We start from the raw sequence: 24,540 nt of genomic DNA on the forward strand, positions 1-24,540 counted from the left end.
GGAGAGCCCAGGGCTGGGTCAGCAGGGGGGAGCCTAGGGCTGGGACGGGGAGCAGACAAAAATTTTTTTGCTTGGGGCGGCAAAAAACCTAGAGCCGGCCCTGGAGCCACTTGAGTAGATGGAGCTTATCAAGGTGATTCCAGGATGAAATGAGAGGGCCTGGTGGAAACTAGCCACTGTTAGGGCAGATGCAATTGGACTAATAGCTCTGTGCTGTTCATTTCCTCCTTCCTGACCTTTGGAATTAATTGCAGTGTGGAGTGGGATTGCTTTAGCGGAGCATTAGAGATGCTATCTCTGTCCTGACTGGGGTTTGCTATCAGATTGTTAATGTCGCCTGAAGCCTATTTTTATAGAATATCTCTGCATGTGAATGAAGTGCCCCAGCTCCTGCTGGCTGTGCTGGAGGAGGGTGGTACGCAGACGTGCTTGATGCGTTGATTACTGCTGAGGAGATTAAATCAGGCTTTGTTTTGTTACTTAGGCTGGTTCAAGTCCTGCAGCAGAAACCTTCAAGCTTTATGGTGGTTGAGCTGTGTTGATGCTTCCTGGTATAGGATCCCGGTCATAAAATGGGGAAGAGCATCCCACTGACCATTTGTATCTGTGTCCTCTTGTGACTGGCATGTTCTTGTTTCCAGCAGAAGTCTGAATCCTCGCCATGAAAGGTTGCATGACTTCAGGGCAAGACTTTCCAAAGTGACTAGTGATTTTGGTGGCTTCTGGTTTTGAGAGCCCTCATTGAGACATCTCAGTGAGGCCTGATTTTCAGAAGGGGAAGAGCAGAAGCAGGTGTTGCAGGCTGGGCAAATTTCCTTAGAGTAGCAGACTCACAACCATTTTTGCAAATCCAAATTCTCCACATCCCTGTGCTGATGCCTGGGGGTGGTGATGCAGCAATTAAACAACATTCACAGGAAAGTTTAATGCACTTTGATACTGTTCAGGTGACAGAGAGAACAACCAAGGAAATCATGCTTTGACAGCCAAACAATCAACAGTTCCTTGGTCGTCTTGCCCCTCGGTCTATGGCGAGGTCTCCAGCAGCATCACTCTGACACCCATAGGCACTAGAGATGTAATGTATATACGCGATGGTAGTGCATAAGGATTGCCTTGGGATGGGGGCACAGGGCCAGCATAAGTGACTGCTACACCTTCCTCTCTGGCCCCCAATCATCGGGATAGGGGCATGCAGCACTAGGGCACTGGCCATTTATGCTGCCCTCGTGGCATGAAAGTGGTTAGCGTTTCTGAGTGCTTCTGGGTAAGAGATTTCCTACAGCGCTGGAAAATAACAAACAGACTAAATGGTACTTTTTCAAAGACAAGGCCACTCAAGGTGAGAGTTCCTGAGGGCTCAGTTTTAAGACATCTTCTTTTCCTGCTGGACTTTCAGCTCTTGTGACATCATCTGCATACACACATACAGATGATTTTGTGCTTAGTATCACAGCTTATGAAACAGACGCATTGAAGGAGGACTTGGGAATTGTAATTAGATGGGCAAATGAACATAAATTCCAGCGGAATCCAGCAAAACCAAAGTCCACCTTCCTTACTCAAGAGGTTCAACCTGTAGTCTGAAATTGGCATTGGATGGAGAAGGTATTGCTATTGAGAGGAACCTGGTTTACCTCGGAGTGACCGCAGACACAGAACTAAGTTTGGACCAAAACTCAGAAAGACAGTGGCCAAAGCAAAGAAGAGACTGAATCTTCTAGGTTCATTGCCAGCCTCAATGGGGTTCATGTGGTAGGACAGTGACAACAGCACATTGATCGATAGTTTGCCCAGTTCTTGAATACACTTCCCCTTTCTGGCTATATTCTGCTCCCCATAACCTTGTCGAGATGGACATTGTGCAGTCATCTGCACTTCCCATGATAACTGGAGGTGTAAGATCCACTCCAACAACAATTTGTAAACAAGAGTCTGATGTTCAGCTTCTGGAGAACTAGAGAAAAGGAACAGCTAACTCCAGCATGGAAATCATCTTTGTTCCCTACCTGCATGTTATCACTATTCAGGTCTGTTCAGAAATTGGGAAACCAAATCAAGGCTGAAAAGATCTTCCGAAGAAATGGAAGAATGTCTAAAGAATGTCTGAAGAAATGAAAGCATTTGATATTAGAAGGGTAAAGAAGATGAAGAAGCTCGTATGACCAGTAGTTCTTCCATATGAACCTATTTACTTTAGTAAACACCTCTTCCTTTAGGAACTTTGCTCGAAGGAACACACAAACTTGGCTACTCTAAGGAACATTTCAGAAAAGACCATCTAACAGTATCAGTAACAAGACAAACAGATTGATGGGTACATTGATGGTTCCTCAGACAAATCCTTCAGGAATGGTGGTTTTGGGGTCTATAGCCAGTGGCCTAATAGAGTACAGGAAAAGCATTTGTTCAAGGTAGATCAGCTCGAATGATACGGCTGAATGAAAGCTATGCTCAGCACGCTACAAGAGGTAAACAGCAGGAAGAGAGGCAGGGGTGGTGGTTGCTGGTTCACAGGTGCTGATCCTCGGTTCTTTTGAAAGAAACCAGAATGCCATCACCAATGCAGTTCAGAAGCTGGCTTGGAGGATTGGAGAAGGAGGCAATACACTGACCGGTCAATGGATTCCTTCGCACATTGGTATGATGGACAATGCCACATGCCAGAGACTGGCCAGGCCCTTCCCTTATATTCTTCAAAACAGAACTTTGAAATAGAGCCACAAAGCTCTGTTGCTATGGTAATCATATTAGGGCAGGACTCTTATGTGGTCTTTTGTAAGGGCTTGGGCCAATATGTCAAATCCGAAGAGTATCACTAGCCTTACAATGTCACATTCTGAAGTGCAGGCAGATGTTAGATCCTGGGCCTGACACCACTTACAGAGCTTGGTCCTACCTCTGTTGATTTTCATTCCTGTAATGTGTCCCATTTGCAATCTCATGGGCCTAGAAAATTTACATCCACTATGCTTTGATATCAATCCGAGAATCTTTTCTCTTTCAACCACTTATGTTGGCTAATATTTTCCTTGATATGGCATTAATGTCCTCAGCTGTTGTCATTCCTGCGTGAGCTTCCAATCTTCCAACTTTGGCCAGGACTTCAGGGCACACAATTCAGTGGAAACCTCCTTCTCTGTGTCCCTAGCGAGTGGCAGATATGTCGGAGCTTCCCTCCCTGTATGGCAGAGACGTGCTGTGAGACGTTTTGGCTGCTGGGCACAAGGAGAAGGCTGGGGTGGCATTCTCTCTTCGTGTTATGCACTGCAACTGGCAGCACCAGAGAGTGCAGTCATAGAGAGAGCTATGGCCCAGATGTCCAGCCATGCTTCCTCCTTTCTCTGTGATAAGCCTTGAGGGGTCTCCGCTTTCATCCTCCTGCCTACAGCACCGCTAATATCCATGCTGTGCCTATGCCAGGGCCCGAAGCTCTTTGCAGGTGATAGTTAAGCCTCCAAGCCCCCTCCCAGGTGCAGGGAGCATTATTCCCACCTAGAGAGGGGGAAAACAACTCCACCAAGGTCAGATGGTGAATACAGCGACAAATAGAACCCAGGAGTCCAGTGTGCAATCTCTCTTCTCTGACCACTACAGCAAGGCCTAGAACCTAGGAGTCCTGACTGCTGGTCCCCTTCTCTTCTTCTGCTTCCATATGAGGAGAGAGTAAAAAGACTGGGAATGAGGAGGGATTTGATAGCTGCTTTCAACTACCTGAAAGGGGGTTCCAAAGAGGAGGGATCTAGACTGTTCTCAGTGGTAGCAGATGACAGGACAAGGAGCAATGGTCTCAAGTTGCAGTGGGGGAGGTTTAGGTTGGATATTAGGAAAAACTTTTTCACTAGGAGGGTGGTGAAGCACTGGAATGGGTTACCTAGGGAGGTGGTGGAATCTCCTTCCTTAGATGTTTTTAAGGTCAGGCTTGACAAAGCCCTGGCTGGGATGATTTAGTTGGTGTTGGTCCTGCTTTGAGCAGAGGGTTGGACTAGATACCTCCTGAGGTCCCTTCCAACCCTGATATTCTAAGATTCTCTGGTCAGCCTGGAAAAGAGACGCCTAAGTGCGGGGGCTATACTACATTGCACACAATGCACAGTCAACCTGTGGAACTCATTGCCAGGGGATGCTGTGGAGGCCAAAAATATAACTGAGTTCAAACCAGAATGAGAAGTTCATGGAGGATAGGTCCAGCAATGGCTGTTAGCCAAGATGGTCAGGGACACAACCCCATGAACTGGGTGTCCCTAAACCTCTGACTGCCAGATGCTGGGACTGGACGACAGAGGATGGATCACTCAATAAGTTGCCTTATTCTGTTCATTCCCTATGAAGCACCTGCCATTGGCCACTGTTAGAAGACAGGACACTGGGCTAGATGGACCATTGGTCCAACCCAGTCTGGCCGTTCTTATGGATAATTTTGCATCAGTCAAGTTAATGAGTGGAGGGAGTATGATCTAGTGGTTAGAGGAGAAGGTGCCTGGGTTCTGTTACCAGCTGTATCAGTGATTGGACGAGTGGTGCGGGGCAAGTCACAGTAATACTAATAAATAACCACTTCACACAGTTTAGGACTGGACAGGGGCCAGTATCACGCTACCTGTAAAATAGTTGCTTGGGGTGATCCCCAGGGTTATCCAGCTGACTTCAGTACCATGGAAGAGTACTGGAGAAAATAATTGAAGGCAGCTAACCTCCCCTCCTAACTCAGCATGATGTGACAGTGACAAACAGCGTCACTTTAGTGAAGATGAACGGAGCCGCCGTAACCCGGGAGTGTCCACAGCTATTAAGGGAGCCCAGGAATCATAGACTGAGCTGTAATGCCCTGTCATGCATTTCAAATAGGTTCAGCGATAGGTAGGAAAGAGAGGGACTAAATGGCCAGTTGTCAGTGTGGAAGAAGGTTAACGGAGGGCTGCCCCAGCAGATCAGCCCCAGCAACGTATTCCTGATGAGCCGCAGCAGGTTGTAACAAGTGGGGTGACATGACTTGCTGCATTGCACCACAGGGTTTGGGGAGGTTTGCAAGGCACTGCCCAGGAATCAGGCTACCCCAGAGCAGCTGGGACTCAAGAGGATACCTGTTGCAGGGCAGAGTGTCAACTGCCTGAAGGCGAGTGAATTAGCTCTCAAGGCAAGCTCCCAGTGTCCTCGTGAACAGCTCAGCAGGGACATATGTTGGTGGTTCAAATAGAGGCGGATTAAGGTTTCCTGGGGCCTTGGGCCACAGCAAGTGGGGGGCCCCTCCCCACCCTTTCCACCTTCGGTCCCCTACCCATTATGCCTCTTCCGCCTGTGGTCCCACCGCCTCCCCACCCCACCCCTCCTGTCTGCAGTCCCACCCCCTCTGCCTGCGATCCCACCCCTGTTCCACCCTTCTCGCTTTCAGTCCCCCCCCCTCCCCACCCCTTCCGCCTGAGGCCTTGCTCATGGGCCTACCTCATTCTGCCCCTTTTCCCGCAGCCCTGATTCTGTTCTACCCATGGTCCTGCCCCATTCTGCTCCTGCCCCTGCTCCCACCCCCACCGTGGCTCTGCAACCCCTTTGCTCTGTTCTGTCCCCCAGTCCCGGCTGTGGTCCCAAGACTGGAAAAGCTTAATCCCCATATCATGGCCCTGGGGCTGCAGCAGGGAGTGAGAGCTCCTCCAGTCCCAGGGCCCCAGCAGGGGTCTGGGTGCTGGGGCTTCCCCTGCCACTCCCCGTGCTTCTGCAGAGGACCAGGGTTGGGATGCTGGCTCTTCTCCCACCTCACCCGCCCGTCACTTCTGCTGGATTGTGGGGTCGGGCATGGGGGCTTGCCCTGCTGCCCCATGGCTTCTGCCAGGGATCGGGAAGCATGGGGGATGTTTGGGCTTCCTCCACCTGCCTGGCGGCTGGGGCTCCAGGCTTCTGCCACCCAGACATGGATTTTTTTCCAGGGCACCTGGGCACAGCCCTGTCAGCCCAGTGGCTAATAGGGCATTAGGCTGTGTGGTTAGATGTTCATCTGTGTGTGTGCATTCTCCCTGTGTGCTGCCCCAGCTCTGCAGTAGACAGCCGTCACAGCAGATCTCCAGCGAGCCGCCCAATGACCACAAGATCCGTTAAGGTACGAAGGCGCCAGGCTAGATTTATTGTAGATGAGGCATGGTAATAGCACCTGGCACACTCTACAAGGATACTAAGATATGTGTGCCCATAACAATGGACGCAGCTCAGTGAATGGTGGGACTTTCCATTCCCCCCTTGGCCAGATGGATACTCCCTCTGAGACTCCATTTTATACACCAATACAAACAAGTCAGTACTGCCTCTGACATAGTTAGTTACTGCCCCGACATGGCTTGTTACTACCCACCACCTTGTACATGTTGATATGATCAAAACATCTCTATTACCTACTGTCATCCTGACCTTATCTTTTAGTTTGTACCATCCTTGATATCGGGATGTTTGCGTGAGTACTCTGTGCCTAGAACTTCTTAGAAATAGGTATTTCTGCAATATCAGCCCTGTTCTTGCCAGATTCTGTGAGCAGGTCCTGCCTCATACCAGGCCTCTGATACAAGGGCTTGTGTCTCAGGCTCTCTTCCTGCTACATTCCCCCACTTTTTGTCTTTTTAGGGGGAGGATGTTTACCCATAATCGTGGAAAAGCATAATGCATGGGCTGAAGATGGCCCAGTGGGCTAATCACTGTTATGTGGCCATCTTACTTTTCCATCCACACACTTATGCCCCATCTGTCCCTTGCCTTCATGTTGTTTGTTGTGAAAGGAGCAGTGATTGTCCGTGAGGCTGGCTGGTGGGTCAGGACTGGGAGTCAGGAGATGCAGCTCTGCCACAGCCTGACTGTCTGACCTCTGGCAAGCCACCTCCCCGCTCAGAGCCTCGGCTTCCCAGCTGTCAGTGGGGGGCAATTCCCTCCTCTCTGGGGTACTGAAAGAGATGGATTCAGGAGCAGGCAACCGCCTGAGGTGCTGAGCTTGGGAGGTGCCGAGCTCAGAGGGCTGTTTTTGTTGTTAGCAACAAAAGGGAAAATTGAATGTTTGAAGTAACCATGTTTCAGAGGGGTAACCATGTTAGTCTGGATCTGTAAAAGCAGCAAAGAATCCTGTGGCACCTTATAGACTAACAGACGTTTTGGAGCATGAGCTTTCGTGGGTGAATTCACTCATGAAAGCTCATGCTCCAAAACGTCTGTTAGTCTATAAGGTGCCACAGGATTCTTTGCTGCTTTTGAAGTACCATGTTTCCAGTATTCCGAATGGGGATTCCTTTTCACTAACCTCCTCGAATGTTCTGGGCCTTTGTAGAATCTCATGAACCTTCCAGACTTCGAGAGACCTACGTTTTCCTCGAACATCCGAGATGTCGTCTGCCATGGCCTCCGGGTATGTAGGGCTGGTGTCACCAGGCAGTCAGTGAGATATAAGTGTAACCCTTCTGCCCCTCTGAGTTGCAGCAACAAGGGCCAGGTTCAGTACCCAGGGGTTCTGTCAATAACACAAGGCATAACCAGCTCGAGCCCTCACCCAGACCTGGACACTTACATACCACACCCTCCTGGGCGCTCTAGGGGCAATACTTCCCCTCTCAAGCACGGAGTCTGAGTGTAGCGAAATCTTTTAATAAAGGAAGGAATCAATGTGGCATCCCATTGGAGAAACACCACAACAGAGTTATACACAAAACCATAACCACCCCCAAGTACATTTGGCAATGTCCTTTCCCCTTAGGGTCTTAAGTCCAATCACTCCAAGTCCAACACCCAAAAGTCTCTGGTCAATGCCACCCAGAATTCAAGAGTCTATCTGTAGAGGTCCCTCCCGCAGCCTGGGTGAAAGGGGCACCTTACGTGGTCCAGGCCTACTGCCCTGCCTCTCCGTGGGTTCTGCTTCCGCCCTCTCCACGAACTGCTCTGCCTTACCAGCCCTCCACTCTGCTCCTCCGGCCGTCCTCACAAACTGCTCCGCTCCACCAGCTGCTCGTGAGCTGCTCCAGTTGTCCCTGCAAACTGCTCGGCTCCGCTCGCTCTGTGGGCTGTCCATCTGCCCCACAGCTACTCCTCTCTGCCACCGCTCCACTCCACCAGCTGTCCCGTGGTCTGCTCCAGCCATCCCCACAAACTGCTCCACTCCGCCAGCTGCTCCGTTCCACAGTACAGCTTCAGGTCCCCCACTAGTTAGCACAGTGCTCAGTGCTCCCAGCTCAGTAATTTCAGCTCTTTTGTGATCTCAAGCACATATAGGGGAGCCCAGTGCTCATGCACCATTAGCCCAAAGTGAGTTCAGCTCAGCAACCTGTATCTAGAGTCTGAAGGGAATAAAAAATCAACCTGACTTCCACAATGGAGAGAGGAGGGGGTGCAACTTGGTGCTTCTAGCTCCACAGGAGCCTGCACACCAGGCACAAATACCTGTCCCCAACCCTCTCTATTCACAGGGTTTTGGAACCATGTCCTTTGTCTAGCAAGTACCACCCAACTGAGGTTGAGTCATTTCTGTCACAAAGCAGTCCACAGCTCGGCAGTCTGGGATGGGGTAGGCGTGCCTATGCAAATATTTGAGATTTCGCATTCCAGACATTCTTTCCACACTTCCCATACTTCACCACCAGATGTCAGGGTACAGCTCATCCTGACTCTGCTTACATAAGAATGAAGTGAGAGCCCAGCTGCGATATTGTGAACCTCGTTGTCTTGTGTAATTGTGAAGGCGTACTTGTGTTTTAAGACTTGAAGAGTGTAAGTAGTGACTAACAAAGGACATATTTAATGAGATGCCAGAGATATCTATTGAACCCATGTCTACGTAACAATATAAAAGAAAATACTGTTACTACTTTGACCATGCTTCACATGTAATGCCTGATGACTTTCTAAGACTGTGGAACACAGACCTTTGCTTTCCCTAATAATGTCCATTTTCCCCCCCTAGAAAATAAACAAGGCCCCTGAAGAAGCCTTCAGGAGCTCAGTATAAAAAGCTCAACTGCAATCTAGTTTGCAGCAAGGGGAAGATTTGATGGGCAACAGAATAACATAGCCTGGGCTTTAGGCAGTAGCAATCATCCCAGTGCAGAAGAAATTGAGGAGCGAAGTGTAAATGATGGAAGCCCTATATCTCCTCTATATATGTTCCATTCTATGCATCCAAAGAAGTGGGCTGTAGCCTATGAAAGCTTAAGCTTAAATAAATTTGTTAGTCTCTAAGGTGCCACAAGTACTTCTGTTCTTTTTGCGGATACAGACTAACACAGCTGCTGCTCTGAAACTTATTACTAAAGAATTAGCAGATTTCCGTGACACAATGGAGATGTGAGGAAAGTGATGGAGAATGGTCCAGTTTTCCTGGCGGTGTGAAGGAGACGGATGAGAAAGAAGGATGTGGCTCACGTGGAAAGGAGAGAAGGGATACAGAAGAATCAGCCTCGCATGATGACCGGAACAGCAGTGAGAAAAACTGCACGCCACAAATTGATACATCACATCCTGCTTTATGGCCGGCACTCCTAAACTCTGCCAATATTGATAATTCATGGCATGAATAAACACAGATATACACAGCCTAGCATGCATGTTTATTGTCTCACAGGACAGGGAGAAATCATGCCTCAAAGTCATGAAATGGGCTATATTTCACGAATACCAAGGTATTCAAAAGATTAAGTAATGGAGGGGGCACCAAAGACACTCCTCACCTGGGTTGCCATTCGATCTAGGGCCAGCCCTGGGTGCTGAGATCCTGGGGTGGCTCTGTCACTACCAGGCATTACAGGAGCATTCCCCCATTCCGGGGCATCCTGTCCCATGCCCTTGGCGCTCTGCGACTGACTCCACAGAGCCAGTGAATGCCCTGGGCTGTTCTTGCCATGGCTGTGATAGCCGCAGATTCCTGCGGGTGGGAATGAATGAAACGAGGGGTATGAGCCAATGAATTCTGTACTGCCTTGCTGGGCAGATTCTCCCACTGCCAATGGAGCACTGAGGATTTCTTCCCTCTCTCCATTTTATCACTTCCCTGCCTCCCCGTGGGGCCCCATTTCCTCTGAGCCCATTAGCCCTCCCTGAGCCACCCAAAGAAGCTTGGCAGCACCTTGAGGCTCCTGCCCTGGGCTTTCCACACTCCAGTGGCCCGGGGAGGTTGTAAATCCTGGGCCTGCGGATTGAGATTCATCGTCTGCCCCTAACAGGGCTCAGCTTGCGCCATGCGTGGTCCTTTGGTTGATCTCATGCAAGTCAAATCAAGCATTGCTCCTGCCGCAACGTGGGCATCAGTGTCCACCAGCGTCGGTCACGCGGTGCTTCAGAAACAGGCCCCCTGAGAGATGGCCAGATGTGAAATAATAACAGCGCTGAGTTGCCTAGCGTGTTCCATTGACAAAGGGCTCAGTCCGCATAGCATCCCAGCTGGCAGGTGGGGAAATGTCATCCCTGCTCAGATGAAACTGAGGCGTGAGAAGGCTGATTCTGATCTCACATTGGCGTATGTCGGGATTAACTTCTCTGCAGTGAATGGAGTTGCACTGGTGTCAGTAAGATCCAGACTGGTATTAGAGAAGTGGTCGTGGCTTGCTGGCCATGCTGCGAGTCAGGGCCATCCTGCTCTAACCACTGTATGACGCTGTACCCAAACAGTCTGAAGGATGAAGGTGAAATGTGATTTATAGACAAGGAAAAGGTCAAGACCCCAGTCCTGCAATGAACCCCATGCAGGCAGGATCGGGGCCAGGCTGGAGCCCTGACAAATTTGCTGGCCAGTATCCATTGCTTTAGGGGTGTGTAAAGGACTCACCCCTGCAGCCCTCCCGCTGGTGTCTTGGGAATTAGCTCATTTCCAGCCTTGGAGCGCTCTCTGCATGCTGGTGTCCTGCTGCTTATTGGCCCCTACATCCCTCCCTGGACTCTGGTGCCCTGTTATCTAGGGTGCTGCCCCCTGGCAGTACCCCCACAGTTCTGGGTCTCCACCTCCTAGGGGAACCCCCACCCACTATCCCCACTTCACCTCAGTCTTGGCTACTGCCCAGGCTCCATCTAGCCCCCGTTCATGGGGGCAGACTGCAGTATAAACCGCTCATCACAGGCAAAGAGGTTTGGACCTGCTGCCTCTGGCTACTCATGGGCTCCCCCTCCAACCCAGTACCTAAAAGGCCTTACCAGGCCTGCAGTCTGGGGCTTTCCTAGGCCAGAGCTCCCTGGCTCCCTTGGTCTTTCCCCAACCCTGCTCCGCTCCGCTCCAGATACCTGGTTATCCTCCCTGCAGCCAGGCCCTTCTCTCCATGAACACAGAGAAAGACTGTCTGTTGGAGCTCCTGGGCCAAGCCTTTATTGGGCCAGCTATGCCCTGATTGGGGCACGGCCCCAGCTAAGCCTGCTTCCTCCCAATCAGCCCAGGTGTCTTGCCCTTCCACAGCCCTCGTCCAGGGCTGTTTGAAACCCCTCAGGGCAGGAGCGGGTGACCACTCTGCTACAGGGTGATTCTTAAAACTCCAAATACCTCCACAAAGCAAGAGCAAGTGAGGTTTAGCCTGGTGTCAGCCTGGCTTTGGCGCTCTCTCCCACCTTTGGTGCTGCCATCACAGTGGAATGTGAATGGGAGGGCACCCATTGTAAGGATGGGGAACTGAGTCACAGGGCGCCCCAGGCAAAGTGCCTAATTCCTGTTGAAATCCCCAGGAGTTAGATGCCAAAGTACATTTGGGGATCTGGGTTCAAGGTCCCCCAAGCAGTTTGTGATGAAGTAGGAAATGGAACACTGGGCTCCCAAGCCCCAGCTTGCTGCCTTAACCCCTGGGCCTGTCCTCGCTCCGTGACACTGCCTTAGAAGCTAATTGTTGCAGGGCAGGTTCCTGGCCTGGCCAGCACTGTCCTAGGCTGGCCAAAATAGCATCATGGCTGTTATTATTCCAGGGAGCCCCATAGCAATTGCATCTTTTACCATTGCTCATTATTTATCCATCCTCTCAAGCTCTCTGGTGCAAGCAGATGAAGGAGGCAGCAAATCCCTGGATGGATTTTATTCCTTTGTGCTCTGCTCTTGCATTTGTTTATTATTGTGAAAAATCTAGATGGTTTGGCCACTCTGCTGGGCATTCGGTAGGTTAAAATGATCGTCACCATTACACAGGTGTGTTGAATTTGCCCCTTTGGGAGCCTTGTTTTCTGTCACTCCTGGGGGGGTTCTTCCTTCGCAGCCTCTCCGTGTGCACAAAGGCAGGTTCTGTGTGGCTCTGTACATGCTTCCCGAACACAGTGCAGTATCAAGGGCATGGACCCCTGTCAGGGTTCCTGCTCCACTCTGAACTTTAGGGTACAGATGTGGGGACCCACATGAAAGACCTCGTAAGCTTATTTCTACCAGTTTAGGTTAAAACTCCCCCAAGGCACAAATTCTCCCTTGTACATTGGATTAGGTAAACGCTGCCACCACCAAGTGATTCAAACAAACATTTAGGGAGGGCCACTTGGAGCCCTATCTTCCCCCTAATTCCCCCCAAGCCCTACATCCCCGTACCTGGGGAGGCTTGAGACTAAACAAGATGAGCACAGACCAACCTTGGGTTTCTTTAGGACACTAAAGAAACCAATCAGATTCTTCCAAAAAAAACCCCAACAACCTAACAACAAAAACAAAAACAAAACAGAACTTTATTAGAAAGAAAATAAAATGGTAAAAGAAGCACCTCTGTAAAATTAGAATGGAAGATAATCTCACAGGGCAATCAGATTCAAAACACAGAGGATTTCCCTGTAGGCAAAACCTTAAAGTTACAAAAAGGAAAACCAGGAATATACCTTCTCTCAGCACCGAGAAAAATCACAAGCCAAAACAAAAGACAATCTAATGCATTCCCTTGCTAGTACTTACTAATTCTATAGGAATTGGATTGCTTGTTTTCTTGATCTGTCTCCGGCAAGAGCCGCATGGAACAGACAGAACAAAGCCCCCCGCCCCCAGATTTGAAAGTATCTTGACCCCTTATTGGTCCTTTGGGTCAGGTGCCCAGGGCCGGCTTTAGGCCAATTCCACCAATTCCCCCGAATTGGGCCCTGTGCCTAAGAGGGCCCCGCACCCAGTGAGAATCCCTTCCCTGGCTAGAGGCGCCTTTTTAATTTTTACTCACCTGGCAGCGCTTCGGGTCTACAGCGGCACTTCGGTGGTGGGTCCTTCGCTTGCTCTGGGTCTTCAGCAGCACTTCGGGGGCGGGTCCTTCGGTGCCGCCAAAGACCTGGAGCGAGTTAACGACCCACCGCCAAAGTGCCGCCGAAGACTCAGAGCACCACCCGGTGAATACAAGCCCCACGTGTTTTTCTACAGATGTTTTCTGTTGTTGTTTTGGTTTGGTTTTTTTTTTAGTCATCCCTGCTGGGGCCCCGTCAAAACTATTCGAATTGGGCCCCGCACTTCCTAAAGCCGGCCCTGCAGGTGCCAGCCAGGTTACTTGAGCTTCTTAACTCTTTATATGTAAGACATTTTGTGCCTCTGGCCAGGAGGGATTTTGTAGTACTGTATATAGAAAGGTGGTTACCCTTCCCTTTATATTTATGACACTCCCATGATGGTGTAATCCAGGAAGTAAGTGCCTGGCTTTGGAAACAGGCTCTAGTCCCAGCCAGGGACTGGTGCAGTGATCTCCAGGAAGTCTCTGTGCCTCAGCAAAATTCATTAAAACAGCTGGTAAACCTTTCCCTAGAACCTAGAATTCACACCTGCTCTGTCATGTGCAAAGAGCTTTGTGATTTATAGCTGGAGGGTGTGAGGTAAGGGTGGTATTAACTAACAGGTCACTGATCCACTAGCCCAATACATCCATGGTGAAACCTCAGCCCTCCGGGCAGATGAGCCAGGTTCTGCTCACTCTCTGTAGCTAACAGAGAAGACTTTCCCCTTGGGGTTTGCTTTCTCATCCGGCCCCTGTTTGTGCTTGCACGACTTTCCTGCTGACTCCAATCAGTCTGCCAGGAAACACCTTTCTGACTTGGGCAGTCCCGAGGTCTGCAGTGAGAGAGGAAACACGTGGGCCGCAGAGATCGCTGGCAGCACTGGATTTGGAAAATAAACCTGTCTCCTCCGCCCCTCCCTGCACAGGGCTGTTTTTCCAGGTGGCATCCTGGGGATTTTGAGTCATTTCAAACAAAGCACCAAAACACGAGCTGCAGGAAACTCTCTTCTGTTGTCCCAGGCAGGGGATGGCCAGGGGTCTGCTGATTGCAGAGCTGGCATTGGGCCCTGGTGGAGCCTGAGCTACCAATGGAGCGCTCAGAGAATATGGTGATGGCAGCCCATGCCAGCAAGGGCAGAGTCACATAGGCAGTAGCGGGCCCACGCCGTTCCCAAATGCCAGACATTCTGGGGATGCAGCAGTGGCCGCCCTAACTGGAGTAGTTGGTGGCACTGGCGCTGACTTATTTTTTTCCAGGTGGGTGCTCCACCCCCGCTGTGCCCCGAGGCCTGACCCCTTTCCCCAAGGCCCTGTCCTTGCTCCACACCTTCCCACCCCTGCTCTGCCCCCTCCCCAAAGGCCCCCCACTTGCTGTTCTCCACCCTTCTGTGAGCGCCAAACAGCTGTGGCGGGTGGGTGCTAAGCATTGCCCATTTATTTTCCATGGGTGCCTGAGCCCCGGAGCATCCACAGAGTTGCCACCTATGGCTGATGGGGAGCTGAAGGTCAAGACTGAGGGGCATTGGCAGAGCTGTGCAGAGCGCCCAGGAGTGGGAGAGCATGGGCACGAGGGTTGAGACCGAGGGGCATTAGCGGAGCTCTGCAGGAGATCTTGCGCATCACTTTCTCAGGCCTGTGTACTCAGTGTCTCACTCTCACAAGGTCTGAAAGCACTCGCAGCCATTCCAAGACATGACTTGCTAGGTTGCTGATCTCTCTAGCTTGCTTTCCAACCCAGCTGGCAAGGACTGGTAGTGTGTAATTAACCAGATAGAATGATTTTAAAAACTTCCTTTTCAGGTGAACTCACAATCAACGACTTTAAGGGCCTCTCTGTATCAGAGCCTGAGCCTCTGCTGTCCTCACATGAAGCAGATGTGCCGTCGGAAAGGATAAGTCCTTGTACCGCAAAGGGCAGCCGTTCCAGGGAAGACTCATGACATTCAGCAGAACACGCTGGTCAAGCTAATCAAGGTAGCATGTCTGAAAGACTTGATGCCAGACATTGGCAGACTTCCCTGTGGCGTGATTGGTCTGCCACACAGGGTTTTACTCTGCAGTACCCTCTGCTTAGAAAATGCATCTTTTTGGAGCTTCTCCACCCCGATTAGCCCAGCCAGCAGTACCTTGCGTCTCCTATTGACATGACTGATGAAAATGGAGAAGAGAGCAGATTTCAGCAGATTTCTGAAGCAGTCATGTGTGTTCTCCTGAGCACCCGTATTCTGCATGCCCCTGCCCTGTTTACCTCTTACATTCAGAGCATGCAGAGCTGCATTGTTGTGGAAAGAAAACAGGACTTTGCAGGTCTAAACAGTGTTTGCCAGCTGGGATCTCAGAGCAGTATTTACTGGCACGCAATGCAGCAAGGCTCACAGCCCCCTGGGGGAAGTGTCACACCTCCTTCAAGCTCTGCCCCGTATTCCATGCCTTTCCCAAAATGCCATCTGTCCAAGGTGTGGCCCAGGGAGCTCTCTATCTCTCACAGTATGGATGCTGCGGCATGGCCAGTGGGACAGCTTAGATACCCGTGTACAAGCCCCACCTGTGCTGCTGCATCCACATGGCTATTTTTAGTGCACTCGTTCAAGCAGAACTAGCGTGTGGCTGTCTGCCCAGGCTGGGATGCTCACTCCCAGCTACACTGGAGACATAGCCACACGCAGCTGCTCTGAGATCAGATTTAGACCCTGCATCAGTCTACACTGCAGGCGGGAGGTGTGAGTGCAGCATGTGCACAGTCCTGAGCTAGCTTTGATCTAGCTTGCCCGCAGCTAGCTCAGTGATAGTGGTGAAGCCAGGGCAGGGGCATACTTGCCTGCCCAGGACCCTGGCTACATATTCAGTGGCTGCCACTCATACTGCCGCGACGTAACTTGTTACTGAACTAGCTTTGATCTAGCGAGAGCTGTCTACACATGCCACACTCCTGCCTCCTGATTGCAGTGTAGACATATTACATAGGCAGTAGCTTTCCTCCAGTCAGCGTTATCTAACATTACACTTAGCCAGTGATCCACGTACCAAACATTCAGACTTTGTTTTTCATTCTGTGTTTATATAAACAGTTAACAGACCATCAACAATAAACTAACACATGGTCCTTAGGGGCTACCATTCGGCAGTTTTCCTCCTATTTTCGTATACGTGTATCCATGGCTCATCCTAGATTAATCATCAGTATACTCTTGATATTTCTTTGAATAGGAAGGTTAGTGGGGTTACCATGCCCTTCGTGGCAGCATGTTTTTATCTTTTTCAGGCATGGTTTTCAGAGAAGTTTTTCTCCAAGCTTAGTGTCCAGGTCATCAGGCTTGTAAATCGTTAATCAGTATCCCTGTCAGTAATTGGGCTTGTTGCATTCTGGTGCTTTATTATCAGGGTGTAGGTCAGAGGTGGGCAAACTTTTTGGCCTGAGGGTCACATCTGGGTATGGAAATTGTATAGTGGGCCATGAATGCTCACAAAATTGGGGGTTGGGGTGCAGGAGGGGGTGAGGGCTCTGGTTGGGGGTGTGGGCTCTGTGGTGGGGCCAGAAATGAGGAGTTCAGGGTGCAGGAGGGGGCTCCGGGCTGGGGCAGCAGGTTGGACTGTGTGGGGAGGGGGTCGGGGCTCCAGCTGGGGATGTGGGGTCTGGGGTGGGGCTGGGAATGAGGGGTTGGAGGTGCAGGAGGGTGCTCTGGGCTTGGACCAAGGGGTCCAGAGGGTGGTAGAGAGATCAGGGCTGTGTGTTGGGGCATGGGAGGAAGTCAGGGTGTAGGCTCCAGGCAGCGCTTGCCTCAAGCAGCTCCCAGAAGCAGCAGCATGTCCCCCCTCTGGCTCCTATGTGGAGGCATGGTCAGGTGGCTCTGCATCCTGCCCTGTCCGCATGTGCTGCCCCTGCAGCTCCTATTGGCCACAGTTCCTAGCCAGTGGGAGCTGCGGGGGTGGCACTTGGGGAGGGGGCAACGTGCAGACCCCCTGGCTTCCCCTACATGTAGGAGCCAGAACAGGGACAAGCCTCTGCTTCCAGGAGCCATGTGGAGCCATGGCACACATGGAGCGGGACAAGCCCCGGACCCTGCTCCCCAACAGGGGCTTGAGGGCCGGATTAAAACATCTGAAGGGCCAAATGTGGCCCCCAGGCTGTAGTTTGCCCACCCCTGGCCTAAATAGTTATTTGGTCCCCAACACCACTTTAGAAAATGTTGCTCTAAATGTCTGGTCTAAGACCGCAGCTGGAGATAGTGCCCATGCCTGACATTCCACGGGCCCAGTCCCATGCTAATACCTCATAGTGCTTGGGGCATGAAAACTCTTCTCAGGTAATAGCTGGAAGACAAACCCTCCTAGCCAGAAGGAGACATGAGAAGGAGGAGACCTGCCCCACTGAAGTCCAGAGACAGCACCCCAGTAGGAGACCACCTGCCTCCCATGCCCCCATGAGCATCACATAACATGAAGGGGAGGGGACCCTGCTTGAAGGCTCCATCTTTGGCTCTGACTAGCAGTGTCAGGCGCCTGATCAGCTCGAAGGTCACTACTAGCTGGCAGAAGGGAAATGGAGCCCTGTGTCAGTTCTTCCAGTTCTGGAGCCTTTTGTGCGCTGTGAAGAGAGTCTAGCTACCTTTCTCACTCCTTTTTTGGGGTGTCCCCCCACAGATCACTCCACAGTTGCTGTTCACAGCTTTCCCAAGCAGCAGGAGACTGACATGAACACCATTCTTTACAGGGTATTGCTCACAGTGGCCTGAGTAACAGCCATGAAACTGACCAGAGTCTTGTTAATGTCGCTCTAGGTCAGCTTGGCAAAGCACTGAGCCCCAGCAGAGGCATGGAGCTGTCTATCCACAGACTCAGGCAGCTGGCACTGGACTGGTTCACAGCCAGAAGAGCTAGAGACATAGGTAAGTTTTGATTGGCTCAGACCCTTGTCAGGAATAAGGCAGCCTAAGGAATACAGTATCAGAGGGGTAGCCTTGTTAGTCTGGATCTGTAAAAGCAGCAAAGAGTCCTGTGGCACCTTATAGATTAACAGATGTATTGGAGCACGAGCTTTCGTGGGTGAATACCCACTTCGTCAGATGCATGAAAGCTCATGCTCCAATATGTCTGTTAGTCTATAAGGTGCCACAGGACTCTTTGCTGCTTTTAAGGAACACAGCTAGGCTGACTGATGGACCGCCCCGCCTGATTGGCTGAAGAAGCTAGTGGACTTGCTCTTAGGCTCCACAGCAATTTGGTGGCTGCTCAAAGCATCTGCCCATGGCTACGTTAGCTTCCGAGCTTGTTTGTTCCCAGCTTTGCTCCTCTCCTGGCTCCAATCTTGCCCCCGCCTTACCTCTCTTCAGATAACCAGGCTCTGATTCCTGACTTCTGCTTCTGGCTATGACCACCCAGCAGGACTGCCCATGTCCTGGTCCCTGCCAACCCCTCCCATCACCAGGGGAAGCTTCCCACTCACCAGCAGTGAGCTGGCAGATGGATTTTTCAAGCCTTCATTAGGCTCCAGGTGTCACAGAGTCCCTGGTCGATGCTCTGGAACTGCTCCCCACAAAGCCAGTCAGGACTTTGGGGAGCCTCCTCTCCCTTGGAGCAGACTTGTTCAGGGCAAGAAGCTCACACGTCTTCACCTCCTGGGTCTCTCCTTGGAGCCATAACATCCCTCCCTGCCGCACTCCCACACAAGCCGCCCAGGAGGGTTCCCTGGAAGCCACAGGTTCTGCACCCCTCTGCAGTCAGACGTGCACTCAGGGCAGCTAGTAAACACAGGTTGTATCTAGACAGGAACGGGCTAAAACAGGCTTAGATACAGCGAACCAGACCCCGGCCGGTCCTTCTGGGGGCATCTGAAGCCAACACGCATTTGCGCACTTCACCCTCGTAACCCATCAACTCCAGACCACAAACCCTCCCAGGCCCCTCCTCTCTCCAGCCCCTGTCCCGGGCCAGGATCACGTGACGCTGGTCTCCAACACCTCAATGGCATCTTGCAAAAGCCCAGGCCCATCAGTCTAGGAGACAGAGTGCAGGACATTAGTGCACTGGCCCTTTGCTCCGCAGTGCAATCACACACCCTTATCCCACCACCTAGATACTTAAGAACTTTATAGGGGACACTGAGGCACCGACACAGTATTCAGAGCAAACATTAAGAACATTCCCAGTTCGTCACACCAAGTACACAGTATCAGAACCAACCATGCTAGTGCAGTGACTGTGGAAGAAAACTGAGCAACAGCTGTTACACTCGCCCACAGCACATGCCTGGCCTTGGACCTGAGAACTCCGTTTTGACTGTGGTAGGGGAGTGAGACAGGACTGGGGGCTTCTGATTCTCCTCTCTCTCTCTCTCTAGGAAAGTGCCTTGAGAGCTGGGAATCTACGGGAGGTGGCAGAATGAGCTTGGTTCAGTGTCTCCTCCGAATAGAGTGAATGTGAAAAATCGGGATGGGGGGTGGTGGTAATAGGAGCCTATATAAGAAAAAGATCAAAAAATTGGGACTGTCCCTGTAAAATCGGGACATCAGGTTACCCTACCTCCAAAGGCTTCAAACACACTGAGGGAGGGGAAACCAGGCCAAATCATATACACTGACATTTTAAAACCCCACCAGCCCCTGCCCTCGGGGGAGTTTGTGAGCAATGCACCACTTTGTCAGACTAAATCCTGGTAAACCTTAAAGGGCCAGGCCTGCTTTTAATCTCATGCAAAAGCTTCTGGATTCTTTCCCTGTACCCTGCCTCAGTTAATTTTATGTGATGAAAAAACATACAGTACCATGGAAACTTATCAGGATAAAACCTTGTAATGTCCCTGTTGGGTCCCGTGATGTTACCAGTCAAGAGAAATGCCCTAATTATTTCCAGGCTAATAAATCCCATGCAGTCTTATAGGATTTATTTTGTCCCTTCATTGCCAGGGGACTCAATCCCATGTAATCCTGTTGCTGCTCTGGGCGTCGGGAGATTGCTTTCTAAGTGATGGGTTTGTCGGAGGCTGTGTTGTATCAGGTACTGTCTGGATACAGCCCTGTACCATCTTTAAGCAATTACACAGGACAAAGAGGGCAGCTACAGCCGGCCAAGCAGCACAAGGCTACTGGCTCTGGTCTGTTTCATGTTTAGCTGAGCGGTGCTGATGGGCTACAACTCCGAGCTGTTGGATAGGGGTTTCAGCCTGCTGATGTTAAGGAGAGTCATGGAGTGTTGCACATGGAGTGTTCCCCTTCATGCTACATTAGCTGTGCTACTGTTGGAGTGCCATCATCCCCTGCAGCATAATGTGCTGGCTGTGTATGTGCCATCACTGCCCTCTACTGGATAGATGCTGAACTACTCCTCTGTGTGCCAGAGGCCTTATATTGCTAACACCTAGTGGAGAGTCTCTGTTAGCTCAAATGGCAATGGTCTGTGTTGTTGAAGTAGTGGCAGTTGAGTTCATCCCTGCTGGACCTGGGAATTTCCAAGTGACTACAGGATGCAAAATAGGGACACGCATGAAGTCCTGTATGGCCAAAGATTTGATACAATATAGTGGTGCTGGTGGTGGTGTTAGCTATAGCTAGAGCCCCAACCATAATCAGGGCCCCACTGTGCCAGGTGCTGTACGTATGTCTAGTGAGAGACAGTCCCTGCCTTAAAAAGCTCCCTCTCATACCCTTATTGTGCAGTGGGGAGATTGAGATATATAGAGGTTAAGTGACTTGTCCCCAGTCTGTAGAAGAGCAAATCCAACCAAGATCTCCCAGTCCATGGCGTCCTTCCACTTCTGGCAGTGCAATGTCATTCTCATAAGTTGATGCTAACCCCCCCCCCCAAGTTTATAGCTCTGATTAGTTTATTTCTCTTTAATTGATTTATTATTTGGGCTCACTTTGTGCTTCACACATTCTTACAATGCAGAATTAGCACAGTTTGGGGAAAACAAATACACTCTCCATATCTGTCTATTATATTTAGCTGCTTCTCATGGGGGTCCATCTTCTGGAGGCAGGTTGACTCTGGAGGGCCTGAAAGGGGGCAGTCAGGGTAGAGTTGGCAACATTCCACTGCACCCCCTGGAGAGATCAAGAAAGAGAAGAGCCTCTGGACTCCTGCCAGCTCCAGCACTGTTCAGGAAGGGTTATGGGCAGCTGGCAGTGACTTCCTGCTCCTGCCAGTGCTGGGCAAGGTAGGTGCTTGGTTTGAGCCACCTCCTGTCCAGGGATGTGGAGAGTGGTTCAGAGCCAGGGTTTCAAAATGCTCAGCATGTCAGGCACTGAGTCCTTTTGTAAAGCTGCCCCTTACTTAAGGGCTTAAATAGCAGCTGAGCCGTGTGCAAAAGCTGGCTCCAGTCAGGGGCGAGGGAGCTGAGCCCTTGGCAGCCTGGCCCTACTGGCTAGAGCTGTGCAGTGAGAGACCTGACTGCTGCTCCCCGTTCTGCCACGGACCTGCTGGGTGTCCTTGGATAGGTTGCTCTCTGCTTTGTGCAGAGTTGGGCATTAGCTCTCTAAGAGCCTTAGACGAAGGGCCATGGGTCAGGGCCACAGAGCATCAGAGAATCCCAGAAATGTAGGGCTGGAAGGGACCTCGCTAGATCATCTAGTCCAGTCCACTGCACTGATATAGGACCAAAACCAGCTCTGACAGGGGCTTGTCTAACCTGTCCTTAAACCTCCAGTGACGGGGATTTCACCACCTCCCTTGGGAGCCTGGTCCAGAGCTTAACAATCCTGAGGGCTTGGCTACACTCACACTTTACAGCACTGCAACTTTCGCGCTCAGGGGTGTGAAAAAACACCCCCGAGCACTGCAAGATGCAGCGCTGTAAAGCATCAGTGTAATCAGGGCGGCAGTGCTGGGAGTGCGGCTTCCAGCGCTGCACGCTACACCCGTAAAGGATGTGGTTTACGTGCAGCGCTGCCGCTCTGACCACACTCACACTTCAAAGCGCTGCTGTGGCAGTGCTCCCGCAGCGCTGCCGCGGCAGCGCTTTGAAATTCCAAGTGTAGCCCTACCATGAGAGTTAGAAAACTTTTCTTAGTATCTGACCTACATCTCCCTTGCTGCAGCTTAAGCCCATTATGTCTTGTCCTGCCTTCAGTGGTCATGGAGAACCATTCATCACCATTCTCTGTAACAGCCCTTTGAAGATTGTTATCAGCAGGGCCGGCTCTAGCAATTTCGCCTCCCCAAGCATGGCAGCACGCCACGGGGGGCACTCTGCCGCTCGCCGGTCCTGCAGCTCCGGTGGACCTCCCGCAGGCGTGCCTGCGAATGCTCCACCGGAGCCGTGGGAGGTCCACTGGAGCCGCCTGCCACCCTCCTGGCAACCAGCAGAGCACCCCCCCGCAGAGCGCTGCCCCAAGCACGCGCTTGGGGTGCTGGGGCCTGGAGCTAGCCCTGGTTATCAGGTCACCCTTCAGTCCTCTTTTCTCCAGTCTAGACACACCCAAGTTTTCACCCTTTCCTCACAGGTCAGGTTTTCTAATCCTTTTCTCATTTCTGTTGCTCTCTTCTGGACTCTCCAATTTTTCCACATTGTTTCCGAAGTGCGGTGCCCGGAACTGGACACAGGACTCCAGCTGGGGCCTCACCAGCACCAAGTAGAGCAGGACAGTTACCTCTTGTGTCTCACATACGACACTCCTGTTAATACACCCCAGAATAATATTTGCCTTTTTCTCAACTGCATCACACTGCTGACTCCTTCAGTTTGTGCTGAGCTATACAGTGTCATTACATAGGTTGTACGTGAGCTGGGTTTCATTCCTAGAGCTCCTGGCTGAGGTTGGTTTTAGGTGCTTGAGAGTATGGACCACTTTAGGACACCAGTATCGGTGAGGCTGAGACATACACTCCTGCTGCTCAGAGACTAGACATGTCGGTGGGCTACATGTTTTAAGCTAACAGAGCTTTTCTGGAATTCCAGCCTATGTCCCTGACCCCAACAGCTGGCTGTGCTCGATGCTCTAGGCATGAAATCCACAGGAACTGGGGGTGCTGGCCGCACTTTGAATAGCATTGAGTGTTGCCAATAGTTTGTAATGGGGTTAGGGATTTCTGCCAGAGGTGTCTGCCTGTCTGCCCATCCCTAATCAAACGGAGAAGTTTCTAGTGTGCCCATTGACATCAATGGCTCGTGCTGGCTCAGACCGAGAGCCCAGTCACCAGCTGGTGATGCCCAGAGGAGTCTCTGCAAGCAGTGGCTTTTTATTGACTTTTACTCTCCAGCTCAGCTGAGCAGCTGAAATTGATGTTTATAAATAGTGTCTTACCAAATTCATGGTCATAGGATTTTAAAAATTGTAAATTTCATGAGGTCAGATATTTAAATCTGAAATTTCACGGTGTTGTAACTGTAGGGGTCCTAACCCAAAAGCGAGTTGCGTTGGGGGGGGGGCAGAGTCACAAGGTTATTGTAGGGGGATCGCAGTATGTCCACCCTTATTTCTGCACTGTAGCTGGCGGTGGTGCTGCTGTCAGAGCTGGGCAGTTGGAAACCGGTGGCTACTGGCTGGGAGCCCAGCTCTGAAGGCAGAGCCACCACGAGCAGCAGCGCAGAAGTAAGGGTGGCATGGTATGGTATTGCCACCCTTACATCTGTGCTGCTGCTGGCGGGGCGCCGCGTTCAGAGCTGGGCGCCAGGCTAACAGCTGCTGCTTTCCAGCCACCCAGATATGAAGGCAGCACAAAAGTAAGGGTGGCAATACTGCCACCCCCCTAAAATAACCTTGCAACCCCCCTGCAACTCCCTTTTGGGTTGGGCCCCCCAGTTTGAGAAATGCTGGTCTCCCCCATGAAATCTGTATAGTACATGGTACAGGGTAAACTACGTATCAGCTGCCCCAGTCTCTAATCAGCCGGTGGCTCACAATGGGAAGCGTTCTCTCTGTTCTCAATGCCGCTGTCCTCTGCGTGTGATGGGCCAAGGCACAGGCATTAACGGAAGCCCTGGGAGCCACGGATGTGAGCCGAGACATAGACCTGCATTGTGTTCTGTCTGTCAGCGCACTCAGGACCCAAACCGGGGCTGGGTTTCTGCTGTAACAAAAGATAGCATGGGAGGGTGAATGGCCTTAGCAAACAAGACAGCACCTTCAAAGGTCCCCACAGATTCCAGTGGTGACCGATCCTCCTCTGAGACAAAGGGAGCTCTTTGAGAGCCAGCAGTCTCTGAAGTCCAGTCCGTAGGCCCCCATTGCCATGCTGCCGGGCTCTGTGGCTAGGCAGAAAGGGGAGTGGGGACCCCAGTGCAGAGGGGGGTGAGAGGTGATACAGCAGCTGAGAGTTTGCTCCTGTACAGACATTGCCGCAAAGCGGTGCTCCAGCTGCACGGCACCAGGGAACAGGCACCTGGCTCAGAACCTGTGCTCCAGGATGTTGGAAAGACCCTGCTTGCTGCTCTGTGGCATAGCCTGAAACTCCCCCACTG

This window comes from Chelonoidis abingdonii, chromosome 19 (assembly GCF_003597395.2).
Source record: "Chelonoidis abingdonii isolate Lonesome George chromosome 19, CheloAbing_2.0, whole genome shotgun sequence".
Taxonomy (NCBI): Eukaryota; Metazoa; Chordata; order Testudines; family Testudinidae; genus Chelonoidis; species Chelonoidis abingdonii.